This window comes from Nasonia vitripennis, chromosome 2 (assembly GCF_009193385.2).
Source record: "Nasonia vitripennis strain AsymCx chromosome 2, Nvit_psr_1.1, whole genome shotgun sequence".
In the NCBI taxonomy this organism is placed as follows: Eukaryota; Metazoa; Arthropoda; class Insecta; order Hymenoptera; family Pteromalidae; genus Nasonia; species Nasonia vitripennis.
The window spans coordinates 4,052,169-4,069,495 of NC_045758.1; positions in this window are offsets into that span (position 1 = coordinate 4,052,169).

Here is a 17,327-nt window from a genome sequence, read left to right on the forward strand (position 1 = left end):
GGACGAGTCTGACCAAACTTGGCATGTATCTACTCATACGCACATAAAACAACTGCCTTTATCACCGCCCGAATAATCGAATCAGTCTTTTACAATCCATCGGTTGAAATCCCAACTCTCCATTGTAAAACCATTAACGATCGAGAGCAACACATACCTATACTGCACCTAAAAGGACCGTGTGCTCGACTGGCGGGTGTATTACTCAAATCGGCCGCGCGTATAAAGCGAAAGCACTCAATTCCAAATAATTTCACGGATAAAAGCGGGCACGTGTGTGGAGTGCGCAGTATCATTAAAACGAGAGCCGGCCCGCGCGCGCGCAGTGTAAATTTCCGCGTACGAGATTCTGGATCTCGGGCGGAGCGGCCTTTGAGCGTTATGAAAGCGATTTGTACCGCCGAGAATATAAGTATGCGCTCAGATTACCTACTCCCTCGAGTAGCTAAACTTTCGACGAATTCGATCCCGGCCTCGTGATTTCCGGATTTGGACGACGACGACGATCTCATGATTACACGCCTCGATTGTTCCAGAGAGCGACACACGAGTTGTTCGTGTGTATATGCGTGCGAGAAAGATAATTCAACTTTTCCAGCGCGCGTCTTTATCGGCGAGGAGGATTATTGAAATTTTAACGTTGTACTAAAGTTGCGTCGTAAACGTTATATCACACGCATATCGAATATTGTAAAACTCTGCTTGATTCACCATCAGGATTAAGACCTGACCCGAAGAGTATAAGAACTAGCCGCTTAGAGAGAGTTATCCGCGAAAGATTCGTTTGTAATTAAAGCGCGAGTCGCTGCGCTTTGCGTCACGGCTATTTAGAAAGACTTAATTCTATGATTTAGGACAATTTTAATTCGCCGTTGTAATGTTGTCGGGAAAGGTATACGCGATAGCCGAGTTCTTGATAGGATTGCATAAGGCACGGCTGCACGGCGCAGCGAACTCCCGAATCGAATAATATCGTCTGACAAATTTGCTACTGGCCAATTCTACGCGCCGGTTTTGCGCTCTTGCGCGTATTTTTCCGCTTTTTAATGCCTTGTGAAACAAGTAGATTAAGACTAAATAGAAAAAAGTTTAAAAAGTGTGATTCTACGATTCGAATCGCGAAGAATAAACTCTACGCTCTTTTTACCGACAACTCGTTCGGCTAGACTCTGGCGTTCACTCATGTGTTTCGGCAGAAATGTAAATACGCTGCACTTTCTCATCTTTTTGCATCATAAGTAAACGGGGATATTTCCTTGCTCCCAAGTTCAAGGCATCGACTGGGATTGTTAAGAGCCGCAAAAGAAAACAGTTTTGAACTGGCTTCTCCTCGACCGCTCAAACTCTCCGGCTCTCTGTCTCTCTCTCTGGTTGGCGAAGATAGGTGGCGCATAGTCGATGTTTTCCTCAACCTTATCGACGCCCGGAGTGTACATATAGAGTAGATGTGCTGCCTATGCCAAAACTGACTTGTCGGCTGTCTACTAGAGCCGCTCATGCTGTAACTGCGAGAGTTATATTGAGGAGAATCTTAGATGATTGGTGCAGACTGAAGGGGCATAAGCAAAAAACTTCGATTGCCCAGCTATCTTCATACGAAAACAGAGCCAAATAGCTCGACTATCGCCTCCGGCAGTACACATCTCTCTTCTAATGCAACAACAACTGCTATCCGAATATAAGCGTTTCGCAGTATAGAAGTAAACTCTTGCAAATGCGGGCTCTGCACACGCACCGACTGCGCGGTGCATTATGAAAGCCCCCAAAGATGCAGCGGCCTTTGCGAAAGGCGTCTTGTTGCGCAAGACGATCGCGTCGGGATGAGACTCGTCGCCGTCGTCGAGAGGACGACTCAATCGTACGCATCGTGGATTCAACAATGAGGTTGCGTAAACTGTGCTGCGAACAGGGGCTAATCTCGAGAGGAGAGGCTACTTTCAGCGGAAGAAAGATAATTATTTGCTCGTGATTGTTGTCGTCGTCGTCGTCGTCGTCGTCGAGGGACGGTGTTATCGAGTTGCGTTTGATGAGTTGTTGGGAGAGAATCGTGTTCTTTTGCAATTCGCGGATATAATTATATATTGAAAATAAAAATTAGTACGAAGACATTTTTCCGCGATTTCGCACTTGACGCAAAGCAAACTTACAGACCGCGTCGACTATGACCGAAGCTGTAGATAACCGCGAGTAGCGGCTGCGAGTAAAAAGAAAATCGGCGCCATTGCGATAGTGCTGTAGCCGAGGATAGAATCGAAGACCAGCTGATCGACTCTGGATAGACAGTCTCGAGACTCGTACTTCGTTACACAGGCGTGTAAAGCCGGACGAATCGGTCGAACGTGACGTCTCATTATGGGCTATACTACTGCTGTTGGTCTCTATCGCAATCTCCTCTCAGAGCTAAGCCAATGGATCGCTGCCGATCGAATTCACCGAGTCGGATTAACGAAATATACCCGCACCTTCTCAGTCGATCGATCGCTCTTTTTTCACGCTGCACCGAATTCACGCGCTCGATTTTAATGGCAGACCGAGTGAAATCGAGAAGAAAAAAAGTCGGAGAATTTCAGTCTCGATCGCGAGACGGAATTTAAATGGAAAATGATTTTACGCGTCGGAGAAACGGCCCTATGACAGAGCTGCGCGCGATGAACTCATTAAGAAAATGTGAAGGCGACAACGTTGCGAATCCGGGATTTGAATAGATTAAGGAAAGCTCGACATCTGGGTGGGATCGGTGGGCTGAATTTTGGTCTGGAAATTCCGGGTAAACAAATGCTCGGTGTTTGGGTTGGTATGTTAAAACGATGTTTATAAATGTGTGTCTTATTTTAAAGGAATTACGAGCGTGTTGGAAAAAAGTCCAGTTTCGGGGGAATTTGCATAGCTTCGAAAACATATAATTATTCCGAAGTAGTGGTAAATCCCAGGGTTACTTTTCCTTCTCGCTTTATTAATTAGCCATCGGCCAGCTGTAATTATACTAGACACTTTTGTGCACGTGCCGAATATTATATATTTTTCAACTAAAACTTATTGCGTGTGAAAAATCAATTTTTACAAGCCGAGAACGTAACACCTAAACCTGTAAAGAAGATTAACAATATCACGTACGAGGCATAAAACTGCCATGCGGTTTTCGTGTAATCCACAAAAACACACACACACACACACACACCTCTTTTCACGAATCCACCATCGCGCCATAATATACAAGCTTAAAAGGAATTGAATCGGCCCGCGTAGAATCAAATCCCATACTAGCGAAAGATAGCCATCTCAGCTATATCCACAAACCAGACTCGCACAACCGTGTGGAAATACCAAAAAGGTCAGCGACATTAGTACACATAATTTTCTCACGAAAAATAATTCAGCCGCAGTAGCGAGAGATTTCCAATTCCACGTCGGCATATGCACTCAGCGGATATTTCTCTAAATCACTCTCGAAATCGCAGCAAACCGCGCAGATCTCTCCCCATTCATCCGAATTTTTTCCCGAGTTTTATACTCTCCACGCGTATCCGGTTCCGACAGCCGTCGATCGCCCGCCAAATTACACGTGTATTATAAACACGCGCAGAGCCTACGATTTACAACGACGGGCGTTATAATAACGTTTCCACTGATAAGCCGCCGTTTTCCTCTGTACAAACGGAGTGAGAGAACTGGGTTCCACTCGTCTCTCGCATAAACTCCCAAGACGAACTGCGGGAAATGGGTGAGTCGGAAAAGGATCCCGCGCGTAATCCGGAAGAATTTCCACTTTCTAAGCCTGCGCCGCGCACCGTCTCTATGTAACGCTCGCGGCGCCTTAATTGATTCTTCCTTCCGCGCGGCGCCGGCGAAGCTGCTCTGATAATGCGCGGACTCGTTCGCCTTTTTCCCTTCTTTTGAAGTTTCTTTTGTTCCGATGCGCGCGGGAAGATCGTGCGAGCTCATTATGTAAGCGAAAGTGGCTAATTGACTCGCGTGTTGTGTGTATGTATTATTTTTTGGGGGGAGGGGGGGGGGGGAATTGAAATCGATTGAAACTGTTTTAAAATTGTAATTAATGACTCCGCTAGTGAGCTGACAGTTAGATTTGAAGTATCGGTGATTAATAATCGAGGAATAACTGAGTTTTTCATTCTTTGTCTGCGATGAATGCATTCTTTGTCTCCTGGTTTAACGGGAAACTTCAAGGATCTTTGACTAATTGAAGCAACAAAGCCGTATCCCATTTTTTACTCGAAACTAGTTTCCATTGCCGATCTCGCGCTGGTATAATCTTGAGAATCAATTTATCATTAGCGAAACTCCGTTTCTGTACGGATTTTCATTACATTCGCTCATTCAGCTCATTTTATTTATGAAATTATAAATTCAATCGCAAAACGTAATAGCCTGTAAACTCAACGAATCCAAGAAAACCCATACCTTACGCTCAGTAATCGCGATAATTATTTAACACGACATGTTAATTTCCCAAACCGAAAAAAATCAACGCACAACGATTCTCACAACTCGTATCTAATCCACGCGCGCTTATAACATAATTCTGCATTTCGATTTCATTAGTGAAATACACACGCGGTTTCCACCGAAAATTTTATTGCTCGGCGCGCATATCGCATAGAAGCCGCTTGTGTTCTCGGGAGTCGTAAAACTCGACGTATCCCCTTTGCATTTTCGCGCGTATAAATTTCTTTCCGAAATATAAGAGCCGACGTTTTTACGAGGAATCGGAAATAATAATTCGTTCGTCTCCCTCGAGTGTAGGAAAATATCCTTACGCAAAGGCGGATGCCGTGTCAGTCATCAGTTCGCGCTAATTTCGACTCGATGTTGCGAATTCGGCGAAAAACCAATTGAGTGAAAAAAAAAAATTGATGAATTAGCGACGACACACGTTTTCCCATACGCTCAGCGGAAGATTTTTATTCCGCCGTGTATAATTCTCGCAGCTGCTCTCAGTCGACGCCAGAGTCCGCCGCTGCTGTTCCGCGGGAGAACGAGAAGTTGGACTTTCACTTTTATATGCGGCGAATATACGTGTGCACGCGCGCGCGAGCGCTTTGTCGAGAGCTGTGTAGGTGTGTGTGTGTGTGTACTTCGACAAGTATTGTTCTCGGCGTATTATCTCGCTTCTCGTCGAAGTTGGGAAAGAGTATAACTCGGCGACGTGTATACGTACGTATAGGGGAAGTTGGCAAGCGGATGACGCCGTTGCCCGAAATTCCGGCGACTAATCGAACATCGATTGAGGCGACTTTCTAATAATCGAAGATGCAGATCTCCGCTGTTTCATAAAGCCGATGTTGCGGCTGGGAGACGATTTTTCTTCGTAAAAGCCGGCCCCCACGCTTAAAATCCACTTTGCAAGCTGCTTCCGATCTTGCACCACCAGACTCTATACACATACGTTCTAATGCCAGACACACACACAATGCGTTATTCGCTCGCGCGGCCAAGTACAAAAACGACTCCCACGAGTGTGGCGCGGTCCGCTGTCGAAATAAGCATTGAGTTACTTCCAAAAAAGCCAAAACTTACCGGGGAGATGCTGCTCTCGATAAAGCGAGGCTTGCGACTTTTGACGATTGTGTCGCTCCGCTGTAACAGCCTTTCTCTCTCTCTCATAATCCTTTTGCCGGGACATAAATTTCCATAAGCGCCGCGAGCGCCTAATAAGCGCCGAGAGCATCGCTCGATTTCACTTTCGAGCGAAAAACTTGCCTGCATCTCTTTTGCCGCCGCTGCTACGCTCCTGCAGTGTATATAGTGTATACAGCGAGTACAGCCGAAAAGAGAAGGCGGCGAGTTTTGTTCCCTTTCCAGCCGGCCTTGAGCAATGTCTCCGTCCGTATCGTATACACCTCCATCGAGACGAGTGATAGCTCTCGGTCTCGCTGTAGGAACCGCGAATTCGCAATGCGTTTTGCGCGGAGATCGGGGATTTGCGACATCGTGCTCGCGCTGACGGACAGTCGTTGAAAATGACTCGGCTGTAAATGCAATGTAATCCGTGTCAGCTTTGGCGTTTCCTTGTTGTGGCTTTTCTTCGCCGTTTCACGCGTATACGCCGAAGAAAGTTTTCTAACTATGGGTATTAAATTTGGCTGTTAATTGCGATCATCGACTGAAAATTAAAAGAGGATTATTTTCGGCGATGTAAGAAACGCAGAGAAAGTGCTTCTCGAGACGTTTCCAGAAACTCGCGCTTTTTGTATGCGGATTCGTATATAGACGGGTTATAAAATATGATAGACGCGCGTAACTGTAGATTCGGGTAAAATTCACAGAGTTTTTACATCTGCTTACTTCAGCGAAAATTCGATGGTTGACATACGAATGGAGCTCATTATGGTGGATTCTAGAATACACTCTGCCGATGAAAATAAACGAATTATTAGTGTTTTAAACCCCGTTCAGCAACAAACATACAACTATAAAAATTTAATTTACGATTGCGTAATGATCGTATACACATGAGCCGAGCGTTGATTTGCAAAATGACTCGCTCGATTGATTCGTCATTCGTTTTTTATTAATTGTAGCGTTCGTTTTCTGCCTCGTTTGCAAGAATCGTCAGCCAACTTCAAAAGAAAAACCACAATTGTCGCAGCAGCAAAAAACCGGCATTTCAGCTTTGAAATATATAATCTTCGTGGATATAAGTTATATCTCTAAAAATTTCATTCGATCGTTCTCGAGACACAGGCGTACTGATACTCGCGCGTCGAGAGAGGACATCGCAAGATGTGATTAGAGCAACTGGAGTGTAGTGTTATTTTATTCACGACTCGATTTGTCGATAATGCCACGCGGCAAAGGACGGGATAAGCGAGTTTCCAAAATTCGCCGTAAATTTAACGACCCCGAGCGATGTGCCACCATAAATAAGACCTTTAATGGCGGCAAGGGTAGCCCATAGCGGTTCAATTTACGGCTCTCGGTGTGTATACCGCCGACGCCGCAGCAGTGCAGAAATTCGAGAAAACACCGACGACCTAAACGAGCATTCTAATTTTAATGCTGAAGAATTGCGAACTAAAAGTTTCTTATCGCTCGGCCCTCCTTGCGATGAGCGTTTCTTTAAAGTCTGCGCGAGATTCGCCGGTTATTTACACCGCAGGCTTGCCGATTATACAAAAGTTATTTTGATTCAATTAAATCTTTAGATTTTCGAATTTCAAATTGTTTTCGCGGAGCTCAAGGAGGTCAAAGCAAGTCGTCCGCGAAGGAAAAAAAATCTACCGTGACAGTTTTGTTGGTTTAGCGATGGGAGCAGCAGACTGTAAAGAAAAACGAAAGTTCATATTTCACTTTTTGTTGCGCCTCACGTTACAAAATCACGATGACTTTGTCGGAAAAAAGTAATTTTCGCTCTCTCTCTCTCTCTCCCTCTCTCTCTCCCTCTCTCTCTCTCTCTCTCTCTCTCTCTCTCTCTCTCTCTCTCTCTCTCTCTCTCTCTCTCTCGAATGGTTAATTGATTGAGAAAACGCTGAGTCAATCTGTAACAATCAATGAAATACCTGGAGTTCCATTTGATTTGACTCGAAAATCCAGCGAAATTCCACTTTGTACGAATATACACATTTTCCGTATTTACTTTCTCTCGGCTGTTTCATCGACGTTTCGTACATGCCAGCTACTTTTCATTATAATTTACGGTAAGACGGTAATGCCACCTTTTTTTGAGACACTGTGCGTATTAAAATTTCCCCTGAATTATGCGCGCATTCGTTGATTCGGCATTTTTCTTCTCGATTCACAGTAGTGTCTTTACGATCTGCTGCGCGTGATACTTCTTGACTTTTTGTTTTATCGTAATATACGTCGCACGATTAGCATATTGAACTTGACAGTAGACGCGTTTAACGAGAAGTGGCATTAGAATAAAATTTTTGCAATCGTTAAGTATGTGTATTGCGCAGTCGGGTAAGACCTGTAACCTGTTTGCTAAATATGGGTGAGATAAGGCTCGCTTTATTCAATTCAAAAATTTCAAACTAGTAGCATTGCCGATATCTTCGATGTCTGATCCACTTTTGTCTTTTAAATCTGATGCAACTAAAACGCAGCATTGATAGACACGCGAATCGAAATCTTCTCTCTCCTCCTCGTTCTCGAAAAATTGCTACACATTCGCACCAGGTCAACGTTTCAATCTCTATGAACTGCTGCCGGAATCAGAAAACTAGATTCGCTGCTTTCCAAAATCCCGGCGCGACTGGTTACAACTTTTTTCCACCAATTATCTCGTCCGCCCATCGAGTATACCGCATACTTCCAATCATAGCTGAGGCTCATTATATAATACCTCATAGGATATTCGCACTTGTAGTCGCACAGCTGCGTAATTGCTCGTGTCCCAAGTTTATCGCGGCAGTTCGAAACGTGAGAAGTATTCGAAACAATTAACCCGCAGCGCATATACGACTATATTTTTGCGCTCGTTAGCATGTCTCTAATTATACCGAACTCAGAGTTTCTATGACCGCACGACAGAAATAAATTCGAACGGCCAATAAAACGCGCAGTTCCCATCGTTACGTCGAATTAAAATTCAAATCTCGGGGCCGTGCACGCATCGACGCTCGGACTTCCAGGCTCGTTTAATTGTGAACCAATCGCCTAATAAATGCATCATAAAAGTCGCATGAATACACACAGCCCTTTTTGCGCTCCACATCCTGCACGTCCACCGCGAATTATCCATCTCCTACACTAGGTGGCTATAGCTATAGGTAATTACCCCCAGAGATAGCGATACGATTATTAAGAATTGCGTCAATTACAGGAGTTCGAGCGCGACTTTCTAGACGAGGGAGCGATCGAAACCCGTACACACACTGCACTGTGGGGCAACAATGCGTTCGTGTGATAAGCCGGTGTGCTTTTTTTTCGGCGTGGGTGCATTGCTGAAATTTTTCGTTCCACCGGTCGCCGAGCGATGTATGCTTCGGTTATGGTTTTCATTGTTGCGCCGCTCTCTGCTTTGTAATTATATAGAGAATTTACTGCTGTGTGCGACTGACGAGCGAAAAAATGCTATTGCTGCATCGCCCCGAGTAATTAAACGCTGCTGTTCGGCGAGAGAGCTTGTGTTGGGGTTAATCGCATGGTTCGATTTCAATTGACTCGAAACAAAACGCGATTATGGTACACACGGCTGTAAGTTGGATCGACAGGTTTTCGACTTAGCGATTACGGAGCGGCGAAGAGAAATGCTTGGGAAACACGAAAAAATAAGAATTTGGGTTACCGTGACGCATATGAATATTCCAAGATGTATACGTTATAGGTATGCATTGTCTAGATCGATATTGTAAGTAGTTACGGAGCGGATACCGCCAGACAGCCGCACGTGTATTGATATACTTCAGCGCGTTATCTCACGATCCTGATGAATTCTCATTTCGAGTCAGCGGATCGTAAGAGCGGACTACATTATTATACCCATTGTCTTGTACGATCGACCATTTCATTCTGACGTATCTGTATTTAATAATCAGCCGAGATGTTACATTACGAGGCTCGCTCGATATCCGTACGACAATTTTTTTCTAATGAGCTGCTTACGCAATCTCTCTCGGTCGATCCGCTTAATGCAGGGCACGGAAGCATACGAGCACTGGACATTATTTGATCAGTACTAATTTGTCCAGCTCCAACAACTGCGCGAATCTTAATTAAAATACTCGGATTAGAGGACAGCGAGCGAGGGAACAAAAAACAACACGAGGACCTGGTGCAGGACTGTTTCAGACAGGAGTGTACGTATACATAAGCTAGAGATACAGGCTGAAAAGAGTCGCGGGAGCGGTATACACGCTCGGAGTCAGCTATGGCAGAAATTAGGAGCAAAGCGTGTCCCCTTTCTCTTGCCAAGCCGAGCGTGGTATAAAATACTTTCCCTCTCGCGCGCCGCTGCTGCCGAGGCTGGGCTACGCTATACACACTACACTACTGCTGCTACTCGTTCACGATCGGAAAACCGGAAAACGATTTCCAGGCACCTTATTTCTGACTCCGTCTGTGTCTGCGTGTGTACAAGTGCGCGGAGCCTTTCTCTGTTTCCGATGCGGGCCTAGACTCCTTTTGCTTTCGATTCTACATAATACGGCAGATTGAATTTTGATTAGAGATATTGGGCGGAGGAGTTTTCGGCGAGGCGTGTGGGTTCCTTTGTGGAAAGTTGACTCATGATAGGCGCCGATGATTGACGAGTGGGCGGACGCTGATTTGAGGAAACTTTTCACTCCGCTGAACGTCGATGAAAAGCTGGATTACTGATGAGAGAGCTCGAATTATCCGAATTGCGAAATACTTACACTTGTGCGAAAATATTATAACGAGTTTATATTTCAGCACACGAAGGATAACGTTTCGAAAAGAAAAAGAATCCGGTCAATTGCTCAAAGTTCACGACTGGCGCATGACTGATGAAATGGCGATCCAGTTTCATTTTTTTTTTTCGAAAAAAAAAGAGCGAGTTGTACACGGCCTGTACTCGATAATGCCGCACGTCGGTCACGCAAAGCCAACGTAAGCGACTTCCGGAAGCGCGAAATTTCGTTCTTCCCGATTTCCTTTCCGCCTCTGCGCGGACGAGATTTCTGTTACGCGATGTGCTATTCACCTTGAAGCCTATCGGTCTGCCGCGGAGTTTCTGTGATTTAATTTTCGCGAGCTGTACGATGGATAAAGGAAAGGAAGTGTTAATAAAGAGCCTCTTTATCTGATCCTTCGGCAGTAGTAACGATTCGCTCTTATCGACGATCGCGAGAGTCGTACTCCGAGAGAGAGATTATCGCGTCATATCCCACATATCACGGCGATAATGAACATTCGGTGCAAAGTGGTCGGGTAGATTTATTCTAATGCTTTATACGAGTGAAGTTTAGGATCGCCTGGAATCCTGGTCGAGTGTACGGAATGCGATATACAGTGTATAGGAAGTGTTCCATATACTCGAAATGTGCAATTATAAGTTATAAATAAAAACATTTTTCACGCAAGACATATTCCACGGCTCCTTTTGGGGAGAACGGAGTCGGGGCGAGGAAAATTTATCTGCGCTCAAACCTTGTCCTACGACTAAGCTGCGTATTTACGTAATAATTTTACTTTTTCCTAAATTTACAACTATCTCCAAAACTGTAATTTGTCAATTTCAAAGTTTGAGAAAACCACGCCTTCGACAAATCGAAAGTGCACAGCCGGTACTAATAAGGGCCCGATGACCGGCGAACGAATCCGTCCCTGGGACAGAGAGAGAGAGAGAGAGAGAGAGAGAGAGAGAGAGAGAGAGACCGCTTACTTGACCGGCCCATGGCTTGCGAGATCGCGAGATACGAATAAACACACACAGTATAGCTTTATACACCTATCTAACGTCTCGTCCGGGTTCCAACGTGGGTCAGCCGTCTATGCATGCATACAGCGCGCTGAACTCGGAGAAACAATAATTTTAACCGCGAAACTGCGGCCTCCACTATTACACTTCTCACGCGTGCTGGCCGCCGCGAAAGGGGTATTAACCAGTTATCGCATAATGTATATCCGCGCGCGAGCTGTATCTGCGGCGGAGAATTTCTGTAGGCCGGTATGTGTGTGTAGTATTGATCAAATCTCGGGCGGATTTTTTTTTCGCCGAAAGATACTGCAGCAGCCGAGAGAAAGAGCCCACGTGGGGCGTTTTGGAGCTTTAGGTGCGGGAATGATATAATACGCCTACCTATGGAATACGGAAATAGTCCAGCAGCGGCGGAGTGCTAGTCCCGTTCGGCGATTTCGAGAGAGTTTATTGCGCCGTATTTATGGCCGCTTGTTATTTAAATATCCTTTGTGGCTCCCTTTTTCTCTCTCCCTCTCTCTCTCTCTCTCTCTTTTTCTCGCTCGGTTTATATACGCTTGTTGCAGATGTAGATGGGAAATATACTGCGCAGGTATAGCGCGCTTGTGTATAACGATGATTGATTCCAAAGTGGGCTTTAGGAGGTCCGCGAGTGAGATTTTACTGTGCGGCTAAATTTTCCTAAACGCTACGCTGAGGTGTTCGAGTCGCACTTCGCGGTCTTCATAACGTACTGATGATTGCTTTCGATACTTTCATCACGATCACTTTGAAGAAGTCAAGTCACAGGCTTTTCAGCCATGCTTTCTGCACAGAGTTCACAAGTTATTTTAACGATTCGCCGCGGATCGAGGATAAAATCGAGAAGGATCGATGACCTCGAGCATGTTGAATTTTAATGAATCGACGTTTAAAAGTTAACGAGACATAATCAATTCCAAAGAGCTATCCGACGTCCCGAGACCGTGTGCCGCGATTCTCTGAAAAAACACTCGCGCGCACAGGAAATGAATCGATTGTTATAAAACTGCGACAGGTGGTTGAGCCACAATAAAATGGCTGTACATTATAGATAGCGCGTGCACACTTTGGAATATTTAATCTCGAGTTTCGAGAAATTTTCGTTAATGGACTTAATCGGCGTATCGGCTATAAATTTTACGCAGCGCGTTAAGTTCTTGATTTTATTAATGTAATTGATAGAGCATCGTTCTGAAGCGGTGATTAAAATATCTCGAACCATTTCTATACAGAGATCTTTTTGTGATTCTGATATTTCCGCGATGAAGTTTCGGTGTTGAAGCGATGACTGAAAATTCGTGTAAAAAACTTAAACTACGTAATACATAGTTAGTCATCGCGCAGATCGTATACAACTATTAAATATCGATGATCATACACGCGGGTACTCAAGAATCAAACGTATTCTAATTTTAGATTTCGTAGGGTATCGACGTCACTTGAGATTTCGTAAACCTAAAGTAAGACATTGAATTAATTTTCTTATCGACGATGATAGTATGAACCGCCCAAAATAGCAAGGATGTGTGAGCCATTTATGCAAAAGGCCATTGAGCAAAGCTTTGACCTGAAACGAGATGCAAATTTGCCATTAAAATGATCTCAACCTACTGATAGACTGTTTATCAGGTCGTAACTAAAGGACGGAAACAAGGGCGTTCTCGAATGGACCACAGCGTCATACTCATTTTCATTTCAAATTTCCATCGAATTTCCTCACATGCATATCTTAATCGCCCGGACTACGTGTCAAAACACACATTTGTTTTGGCAATTAAATTATGCATATGAAGAAACTGCTTTTACGTCCACTAATTACACTGGCATAAGCGTTTTATTTTATCGGTTCGTCTGACTTACAAACTGTTTTTGTGCCCCGTGTAATACACCGATGACTCACCAGTGAGTCACATTACTGAACTATCTTATGTGCAACTTGAATCACAAGTCCGGTGTAAGATATAACATATTTTTTTTATTTTTTTTTTTTTTTTGCTGATAAAACGGTAAAAAGATGTAAAATTTTGAATTCAACGTTAACAAGTCGAATTTCTTGTTTTGTTCCTGCGATAAATCACTGGAGTTTCGACGTCTCTGTTTGCGATAATGAATAATAGATAGAGTTTTTCTACCTCAACACATGTTTCAGCATTATCCTAAAACTTACGGATTTTCAGTGAGTCATCGAATTGAAAGAATGTATTCAGTAGAAACAGTCGTGCACGACAAAACAATTGGACTGACTCCTCACGCACTGCTTGAACTCTCCAAATCTAGATGGCGTCCTGTTTCTCTCATATAAATCTACGCACCTCACTGGATATATAGCGGTATGTCACCTACGCCAAAACTGCCTCTACTTGGGTTGCTCATGCTACAACTGTCCGAATTGTTTATTTTTGACAGAATCTGAGTTACTTTTAATAATGAGTTTCTTCTATACAGTGTGACTTCACCCCCACAACAACAGCGGCTGAAAATGAAAATTCAGTCCGCGCAACGCCATCAGCAACGGAATCGGTTTCGTTTTCTCGGACGCGCGGCTGTTCCGCGTTCATACGTACAAAAACATCCGTGAAAATATGCAGCCGCAACGGCGGCCACTCGATATACGTATACATACATACACCCGCTCTCCGCAGGCAGGCGGGACCTTTCTAAAAAAAGAAAAGCACACAGACATAACTCTGTGTATACACGTACACACGTCGAACCTCTATACCTGCAGTAGTATACACACCGGGGGTCCAGCAGCGCATGTATAGAGAGAACGAAAGACAGAGCGGCGACGCAGATGGACACATACTCCTTTGTGGCCCGCGAAGGTCTTCGGGTAGTGGCAGCGCTGCAGTGTGGTATATAGGTATATGGAGAAGGTGAGAGGAATAACACGCGCGGCGGTGGCGGTTCGCGTTGCAGGAATGCAGTGAACGCTCCGCAATGTGTGTCTATACGTATGTAGAGTAGGAATGCTGGAGACGAAGAAAAGCGAGAGTAGTATAGCTCTCGCTGTAATTTCGACTGATTTGCGGGATGTGTAACGAGCGGAGGTGCGTCCGCTTTGCGGAGATGATAATTGCAGCGAGCTGTGCGTATATCTTGTTTAAACAATGGATGCTTGCTTTACGGAGGAATATTGAATATGGGGATTTTCCACCGGTTTCCAGGTAAAGCTCTTGTTATGAAATTCTCGTCAAGCGTGAGAGAGCGGAGTTTGAAAAAAAAAAAAAAAGAATAAGCTGGCTTGATTCAAGGAACAAATTCTTCTAATCTGTATAATATGCATATTATTATATGTGGAACGCTTGTCAGCGAAATGTTAAACTCACACCGTTTGCGCTGTACAAGTGAGCTTCCACTTAAAAGCGTTGCTCACATCTCTCCGCGGAAGTGTCAGCGTGCGAAGCGTTAACAATAACGTCTATCGTTATTTTGATAAACTAGCGTGAAAACTGCGCCAAAATTGCGAGAAAAACCTACGAAGCATAGTATTTTTCGATGTCAGTAGCTCTTGCGCGAATCCCTCCTCGGATTTTTTACAACTTATTCTTCCGAGCGTAGGCGCATGCATTAATCATTGCTATTAAGCAACTCGCACAGGTTTCACCACGTGTGTGCTCCATCTCCGGCGAAGCTCGGGATGTACTCCGATGTTTTTTTACTACTGGATTGTCGTGGAGTACACTTAAAAGTTCATTAATTTTACGAGCGCTCTTAAAGCCAGGCTATTTAAGCGACGTTGGAGGTATTCAGATTTGCGCGCTGGTATCGGCAGATTTTTTTCCCCCTCGCTCGGCTCTCGTCGTTTCTCGGTTGATGGAAACAATGTCTTTGTTGTCGCGCCGTTAAAAAATCCCGGATTTCTCTTCGCTCTCGTCAATGAAGCGCAAATAGATTATACTGGACCTAAAATTCCTGACTAAAATGTCGAGCATCTAGCTCGCATTGAGAAAGGCAATATACTCGGCGAGCAGAGCGCGCTTTCTACCGAATATCTATTACGGGTTGCTAAGGTTTAATTTAATGCGCTCTTGAGCTGAGAACCGAATTTTCTTGAAAAATCTTGAGATGAAGCGGATGTTCGTTCAATCATTTACGCATGTTTTACTGACGCGTGGAAGCATTTAAATTTTAATTCTACCGAAAAACAGCAAAAACTAATGGAAATTAGTTCACGGTCTGTAGTATGAACGGTTAAAGCAGGCCCAATAAGGCAGCTTTGGCATGTGCAGTACACCGCTATATATACCTTCTCCGTCCGGATTCTTATGCATGTTATACTAAAGTGCCTATGCGCCACCTATCGTTGCTAGCCAGAAACTAGAGAGTCGAAAGCTCAGTCCAAAACGGCTTCAGGCTTGACGGCTATCGTGGCGGATTTTTCCTTTCAGTATCATAGATCAGCATCGCATCGCCACACATCGTCCCTCTGCACTTGCTTGACAAAATGCCGTGTATTTAATCGTCATGGTTTTGAGGTACGGCGCGGTTAGACGACCTGGTCGAAGCCACAGAGTTGCTTTTATTATATCCGCAGGCTGTAGCCGGCTAAGAAAGCGCAGCTGCTGTACTTCCGGTCGTCGGGGAAAAGCATTAAAATACACCCGTTTATTATTAGCATGTTTGCTAATAAATTTTCTTTTGTCGACGTGCACGACTCGACGATCGCCGATACACTGAGGGGCGTGGATAAGTGTTTTGTCGGCGCCGTTTATTGGTTTACAGGAACGTGAATCACTGTGAAATATTTCAATGAGACGTTGCCTGAGAGTTTTGGATTATTGTTGATGGAGTTTATTAACTGGTCGCTGTATGGGTAAAGGGTATTTATCATTGCGTGCGGGATAAGGATCTGAGAAAATTAAGTGCTCATATAGAGTTTGGAAGCTTAGCGTTTGGTGCCACACAGGCGAAAAAAGTGGGTCTTTCCCCTCGTAAATTTCAATCTGCCACGGCTTGTCAGGAGTGACGATGTATGTTAATACATTACATAAGGCACTTTTTGCTACTTATGAAAAATGTTATAATTTAATGAAAATCGATTAGGGAAATGATAATTCGGGCTCATTTATATGTAAATAAAGTGAAGAGCTCAGAAAATATGGTTTTTTCGCCAAGTATTCATTTGATTCCTCGTTATAATTACATAGGAAATATTTGTGTGATAACGATTGTACAGCTTTGCTTTGTATTATACGGGTAACATTTTATTATAATTTGATGGCTTCACGAATGATAAATCAAACATCGCGGAGGTGGTATAAACGTCATGTTTCACTATGGTGAAAGCGAAGAAAAAACTTAACTTTACAACTGTTGTATATCCGTATAATTATATCCGAAGTTTCAAGTTCTTAAATTCGCCCATCGTCAGCTATTACGAAATCAGTCAAAAGTTAACTTTCTGATGTCCTCAAGGAAAGTTTGGGGTTTGACTCAAATTTGTACCTCGATAATTACACGGTGCCAAAACTCTTGTTATACGTTCTTTAAAATATAATTTTTATCGACAATATTATGTTCGCGTGTACGAAATCTGGTTTTGCTTTCTTTTTATTCAAAGCCAACTTCAAGTGTACAACACATCTTTCATCTTTCGGGGTTAACAATTTCTTCCCGGTAAACGTATCAGTGGTAAGGTTATAAAGTTTAGTTGTCCATTCTGTGTGCAGCCGCGCGATTGAATAGAAATTTTCGTGGCAGATTCCGAGATTTCCAGAAATCGCGATCGCTATCTTGCCATACACCTATCCAGCGGTCCAGGGGAACAAATTGTTAAGTTTCATTAATTGGCATGGGGAAACATCCTCCGCTGTTTCATCAAGCCGGCTCTTTAATATCCCCCGCGAGCCTCTCACAACTTTCTGATCGCGCGTGTATGTGTGTGTAACTGGTTCCAGGATACTTTCGAGCATAGGTGATTATTAAATTCCCCCCGCCTGCATAATATCCATCGAAAGCA